Below are 7,064 nucleotides of genomic sequence, written 5' to 3'. Positions count from 1 at the left end.
AAGAGAATATTTTTAAAGGATCAGTTCCTCATGCTTCGAAAAACAGAAGTCTCAGCTTCCCGGTGACATTTGACTTTCTATGAATGTTTCAGTATTTCTACCGATCCGTGAGTAGTGACCAGTTATTTTATACAAAAGCTGTACTGAACAGGTACTGCCTTTTGCATGTTACACACAACCAGCAATAAAAGGTTCTTAAAAGTTTCCTGTTTCTTTCTTCTAAAAATCACCTTTTTGTGCAGTGTGCATTTGATACAGACATTTGATCATGATACCCTCCCAAACGCTGAATTCCTAAAATGCAGTCAGCTTTGTCTCCCTCTCATTCTCCAGGCAATCTGAACTATAAATGTTTTTCATCATCAGTTGTCAAGTCTTCATACAGAAGAAAAGTCATAATAAAAAAAAAAAAAAGAAAGAAAAGAGAAAACACTGGAAATAAACCCTGCAAATGAGAAAGGCCATGATTTATTTCTGATAACAGGATGATTTTGACTCTAATATGCAGCTGCCATCAGCCCCTATGCTTGTCTCAAGGGTGCCATTTGGGTTCTCAATTAAGCTGGTTTAATAAAGAAAGGCAGAGACATATCCTTGCAATAATAAAAAGGAAATGACAGCCCAAGCCAACAGTAAGTCTAGTCACCCTTTTAAAATAATAATGTTTTCAGACCTGTCAAAGTAAGTGTTTTATGATAAATAGATGTTATATTGAGATGATTTTAAAAAAAAAAAAAAAAGCCAAAACAGAACCAGAGCACTCTTGAATATCCTTTCACAGTTTCTTTCAGATCATTCTGTTAGCCTTTATCTGACTGTAATTTGTAATGTATCATCTTTAATGTACTTAAGCTAAGGGTAGCCAGCCTGCTGTCCCTTCCCTGGGCAATAAGCTACTTCCACTTACATTTACATGGCATTCCAGCAAGCAACCCCCAAACAGCAGCCCCCCAAACAGCAGCCGTAGCACTGTAATGGAAAACAAGGATTTTGGAGCTCCATAGCTCACCCACCTGGTTATGCTCTTTTTTGACCCACAGTCTTAGAGAACAAGTCCTCCCCTGGTTGCAGAGAAGGGGGAAGAACTTGCCCTATTGGCAAGCTTGTGTTGACCTTATTTGTGTTTTCAGAAAGTATCAGATGTGGACATGGGACTTCCCCACGGGAATCCTACCGGCAAAAGAAGTCCTGCAGATTCACTGCTCAAGAGTGCAAATTCAGTGCATGCCCTGCATTCTCGGGTAATACTAATGTCATGACATTTTGCTTTCTAAAGAGAGAAAAATATCTCTTCCCTAAGTGTGATAAACAGCATGATTTAAATTATTTCAGGAAAAACTTTTAGTATTTTCTGTTTATATGCCATAAGATTGCAAAACCTAGTCCAGACTTCTTGTAGAGATGTACAACTCTGTCGCTCCTAATTTCAGTTAACGATGCCAGTGTTACACATGTATCCATTCAAAGGAGATTATTTTCTGCAAATATTATGCCTTTGGATCCTTCTGTTGTGTTATCAAGAGAGCTAATAAAACTGGCCAGCAGGCAGAGCACAGCATTTTAGAACTATTGCCTGCTAGAGCCTTCTCAGAAGTTTTTGTCTCTTGTCCTGGGCCTCTGCTGACTGCCCATCTATTTCTAAATGGTTCTACATGGACCTACTCTGGATGACCTTGCAGAACCTTCTCCCTTCCCATCCTTCTTGTAGGTATGATCTGCACATTTTTCTGCCTGTTGCTCCTTTCTTCATCACTCTATCACCTGACATGCTCTTCATGGTCCTCCATTTCACTCAATTTCTGCTGTTTTAAATCAGGCTCCACTCTTCTATTGATTCATGGACAAAATCAGATTGCCGCTAAACTCACTGGTAATCTTCAAGGCCTCTGGATATGAAGGTTTGTGTTAAGGACTTACTTTTTAATTGTGTTTTTCCTTTCTTTTTTCTTGCTCATGCAAATCTTCAAATTTGTCTTTGTGTGTGTCATTTATTTCTCCAATTCTTTTAACCAAATAGTGTTTCTATAGTACTGTTTTCTACAGATTTTAGCAGCCACTGTCATTTGCCTCTATATTTGAATTGTATAGTGCATTTCAGACTAAGTTTGGATGAGAAAAGCTATAGAAAGTAAAGCATGTAGGGAAGACTTGCGTTGGTTTTATACTGTGCTGAGCTTCATCCCTATCACAGACCAAGAAAAAGGAAGCAAATCTAGGCAAAAATTTCATTAAATTCTGCCAGGCTAGTTAGTCTCTATCTTACATTGTATGGGCATAACTTCCTTTTCTTTCACTGCTTTGTTATATTTGCTAATTTCGGTTTTCTGCTGCAAACAGGAGTTCCTGTTCCACATGAGGATTTAGGAAGGATGCTTAGAGTGATAATGAGGCCAGCAAGTCTACATTAAATTGAGAAAACTGTGATGTTGTTCTACTGATACTATGTTTTCCAATTAAATGTAATTAAGCATGTAACTGCTGCCTTATAGATGAAGTCTAACATCAGAATCTCCTAGATTTCATTTTTCTATGAACAGAGAAACAGCAGATGTAAAAAAGAATACAGAAAATATTTTGTTGCTATTAAGGAACCACTGCTCCCAAAAGGTTCAGTTTTCTGTTCTTTGCATAGCTAGATTTTTCAATTAATTAAAGACAAGACAGACAAGGAATGTAAAAATCAGGCTCTGAACATGGATGTGCGAGAAACTACATTTGTAAAGAACATTTTAATTAGACCAACTGGCATTGCATCCAGACCCATAATAGGCAATACGGTTTTGTCACTAAGAGCTACAGAAGACTAGGCTGGTTCTCTGGCTGACCTAGCTTTCCACCTAAGCACAACAATGCAACAAGCCATTATAATTTTAAATACCTGCAAAAATAATAAGCATCACACTAGGGTAAAACAAAAATAGATACGCTATTTTGAAGCTTCACAAAAATGGGCTTTTAGCGTTGCAAGTAACCAGCTAGTATTTCCCAGCTACTGAGGAGCGTACTGCCGCCCATCCGCCTCTTGTGCTCTGGGTAGTGCCCAGGGTTCTCATGCACACGTGGTGTCTGGCAGTCGCTACAGGTAGCCAAACAGCCTAGCCACACTTGAATTCTAGTCAAAATTATAGAAAAATGCCTTTTACTAATGGAAAAACCCAAGAAAAATTTTAATCCTTAAGATGTTTAAAGGTTAATCACAGTCATTGTTTTACAGAGGATTTTACTGGCTAGAAGTTTCTCACTTAAAGTAGATTTCCAAAGTTAAAATCATATCTGCATATAGCTTACTTGCTAACTTGTAGTCTGGAGTTATTTAATAAAATCTTGAAAAATTGCTTGTAATGAAAATGTAAATTGAGCCTTGCAGGAATTAAGAAATAAGGAGTCTGTATTTTTATAGGGTTTTTTTTTCAACCTATAATTTACCACACCTGCTTGAAAGCCTTTCTGTTCCTTTATAAAAGCTGGGCTGTTAACAGTTTATTGTTGTGTAAAGCTTATTATTAAAATATACATTTTATTTTTTCTTTGCCTATGAAGTCTCTTTTACAGATTCAAACTTTTTTTGTTATTTGTATGTTGGTTTATAGGCTTAGGTTATACAAATATATTATGTAGTTAATTTAAATAACATGAATATTATTTTAAGGATCAGAAGTACACTCTGTCAGCCAAAATGTGATGCAAGTGTGATTGAAACATTACGTTTCTGATCACTACTGTCTACCAGGTACACAGAGTAAGAAGCAGTTCTGGTTACGAGAAACTTACAGTACATTAGAACAGACAGAAAAAGGATGGGAAAAAGTGCCATTATCATCTTTCCCATGTTACTGATTCAAACTGGGAAAAAAAAACAAAAACAGGCTTAGGCATAGAGAACGCCACCATTTTAGGGACTGAATTATGACACCATAAAGAAGTGTGTCCAGCTAGCAGGAAAACTCATTACTTGCTTCTAAAAAAATTGAAGATGAAGTATTTGTCTCAAAGTCACCCTGTGAGTCAATAATGCAGCCCAGTAGTGATCCATGTTTCCCTCACCCCAGTCCAGCTGCAGGGTCATATTATCTTCTCAGTTAAGTACAATATTGAGCCCCAATCTTGTTTGCTGTTATTTTTCTTGACTAAGCTGGCTTTTACAACCTCTTATAACACAAGCACTGTAGGTGAAAGCCAAGAGCAGTGGTACTTTCAAAAACCAGTATAGTAAAATATTTGCCAGGTATGCTACTGCTATTCATTGCCTCGCTAGGGCTGAAAAATCCACCAGAAAGGGTAAATTCCCCTGTTTGCTTAATGCTTTGTTGGGACATGGTACCTACGAATTATATGAGTCAATTAAACGGGCCTGGGACTGTTCTCCAGCACCAAGGCCAACAGGCATGGAATAACTCACTTTCACGCTGTTAAATTCTCCTGCTCTCCGAAACAGGGTGGCCACAGGCATAACCCCTTACAAGGGGTTATCCCTGGCTCATCCTAGTGCCCAAACAAGGTCTGGGAACATGGAAGATGGCACTGGTTTGCCAAGACAAAATCAAGCCCAAGACCTTCCCAGTCACATCCAGGGACCTTCTGCCCTGGCCTCCTGCTGGCCCCTTATTCAGAGATGAATTTCTGTCCAAGCTAAATAAAGACCAGTTCCCTTGATCTCTCTCTTTTAACGACACAGACAGATCAAACAGCAGCTGCATCAATGTAATAGCTTGGTTCCTGCTCAGTCACAAAGAAATTAGGTATTTATACATACCTCTTTCATAGGTGTAAAAGCCATGGCCAGCTCTGTAATTGTGTGCTTCAAATTTAAGGAAAGAATGTTAGGGGGTTTCTTTTTTCCCCCCTGTAACACGGCCGCTAATAATGAATAATGTTTAGTTTGTCAAATCACAGGGACCCAAATCAAATCACCTATATGAAGGTAAAACTCCTTTTGATTTCCAAGTGGGAGGAGAGAGGTGTATACAGTTTTTGTTCTCACCTGCACCATCCATGGACTTTCTACTGCTTTGCAATTCCAGTACTGTTATTCAAACAAGGAAGAAAATAAAAGAAAGAAAAAAAAAGAAAAAAAAAGAAAAAGAAAAAAAAAAAGAAAGAAGAGAGCAAGAAAGACCGAAAGAAAAAAAAAAAAGAAAAAAAAAAAAGAAGAGAGCAAGAAAGACCTCTTTCTTCAGTCTGTTAAGAACAAAGAACCAACACCCACATGGAGAGACTGCTTTTTATAACAAACACACCTCCTAAAAGTTAATTACTTTCAATTTAACACAGCAGGAGTGACTCAAGGCACTGCTGAAACAAGTAGTGCCATCTAACGGAGGAACCACCTTGTGTCATTTGAGCATCCAAACAGTGAGAAAACAGAAAGTCCACATAGTATTTATGTCAAGCCACAAGAACACGAGGAATTTTTTTAACAAATAGGAGATGATTCCTGCCAAGAAGAGCCTATCCTCTAAGTTTAGGCATTTAGGAAATAATCAGGCTGCATAGGTTATTGCAGCAAAACCAGGTGGCAGAGTCTGCATTCTCCTCTTCCAGAGTGCATGATGGCTAGGTACCAAATGAAAGCACACCACCACCAGTTGGTGACTCAATCCCAAAAGGACATGTGCCATGACGTACAGAAAGGTAAAGGAAGAAAATTAATCTTCAGGGTTGCTCCCCCCTGCCCCAAAGTTATCCATCCTGTTAGGCAGTGGTAGCACATGGCATCCCACCACAGACTGCCTCTGCTCAGGGATCTCACAGGCTCTGCCATGGACTGTAACACTACATTGGTGAAAAAAAGTGTTTTCTGCTATAAATATAAGTTCTGCGGATGAAATGGTAACAAAAAGTCCTTACGTGATGACTTTTTGAGTCCAAACCAGATAATGTCCTGTTTTGGGGGGAGGGCTGAGGGGGAACACCACAGTTAATCAGTTAGATTAAACACATTAAAATGGTATTTGTATTCCAAAATCCTCAAGGCTTAGAAAAATATCTTGAGAAGGCAATACAAATCTAAGTTAATTATGCAAATTAAAAGAATGCTGAACTGTCGTATGACAGACACACAAAAAAGCATGAGCAATAAACTTTTCTGAATGGGAGATTCATTAAAAATTCCTCTATAATTTAATTAAAATCATGCCAGGAAACCAATTTTGAGACAATTTTAATCTTAGCTTTAATCCCCTAATTGTTTTAGTGTTTGAGGACTTAAAGTACATCTGCATGGGGAAAAAATAATTTGGCACTTTGGAAAGAAAATAATTAATCCTTGAATTTTAAAATAATATCCTCATGGCAGTTAGCAGAGTATTTTGTAAATTCATATGGCAAGATATATATATATAGTTATATTAGCATATATGGCTGATTTGTAATTCACATCTAGGCAGGCACATCCTTCTAGAAATGTTAAGAAGAAATCACTTTTTATTTCAAAGGGAACCTTGGTGTGCAGTGATAGTATATTTATGCCCTACATTTTGTTCAAGGGCTAATTAAATTCGTATTTACATTCAAAAGCAAACCCAAAGCAACTACCAGTATACATAAAACACTGTCTTGCTTGTGTGATTTCACATCTTTTGTTTATAACACACCGAAAGTAGAAACCTAAATGTTTCACTCCTGTTTCAATCTTCCTTCTGCATATACAGGAAAAGTGATTTGTTGTTACAGGGTTCTTCATTAGCAGGATTTAGCAGAGAGAGTTTTGAATTATTCTTGCGTAAAAAATTTTGTGTTTTATAAAAATATACTAGATAAGCATCACTGAATCATTTGGTTGGTTTAAAAAAGAAAAAAGAGGGGGCGTTCTATAGATTTTATAAATATTTAAGGCCTAAAAATGGCAAGGCAGTTTGAGATAAACTAAAACCAAATGTACAAATACATGTTCACTGTAACTGTGAATTTAACAGCAAACTATATCATGCTTGACTGAAATAGAACTCTGTCTTTTTTACATTAATAAAGACATATGTTCAACCATGGTAAAGAACTGTATGTTCCCATGTGTCTTTATGCATGCCTGTTTGTGTTACAGATAAGGTGATGTTTAAGTAATTTAA

The sequence above is a fragment of the Egretta garzetta genome, unplaced genomic scaffold (assembly GCF_000687185.1).
Source record: "Egretta garzetta isolate BGI_Z169 unplaced genomic scaffold, ASM68718v1 scaffold49, whole genome shotgun sequence".
Lineage (NCBI taxonomy): Eukaryota > Metazoa > Chordata > Aves > Pelecaniformes > Ardeidae > Egretta > Egretta garzetta.
This window is presented reverse-complemented; position numbering follows the sequence as displayed.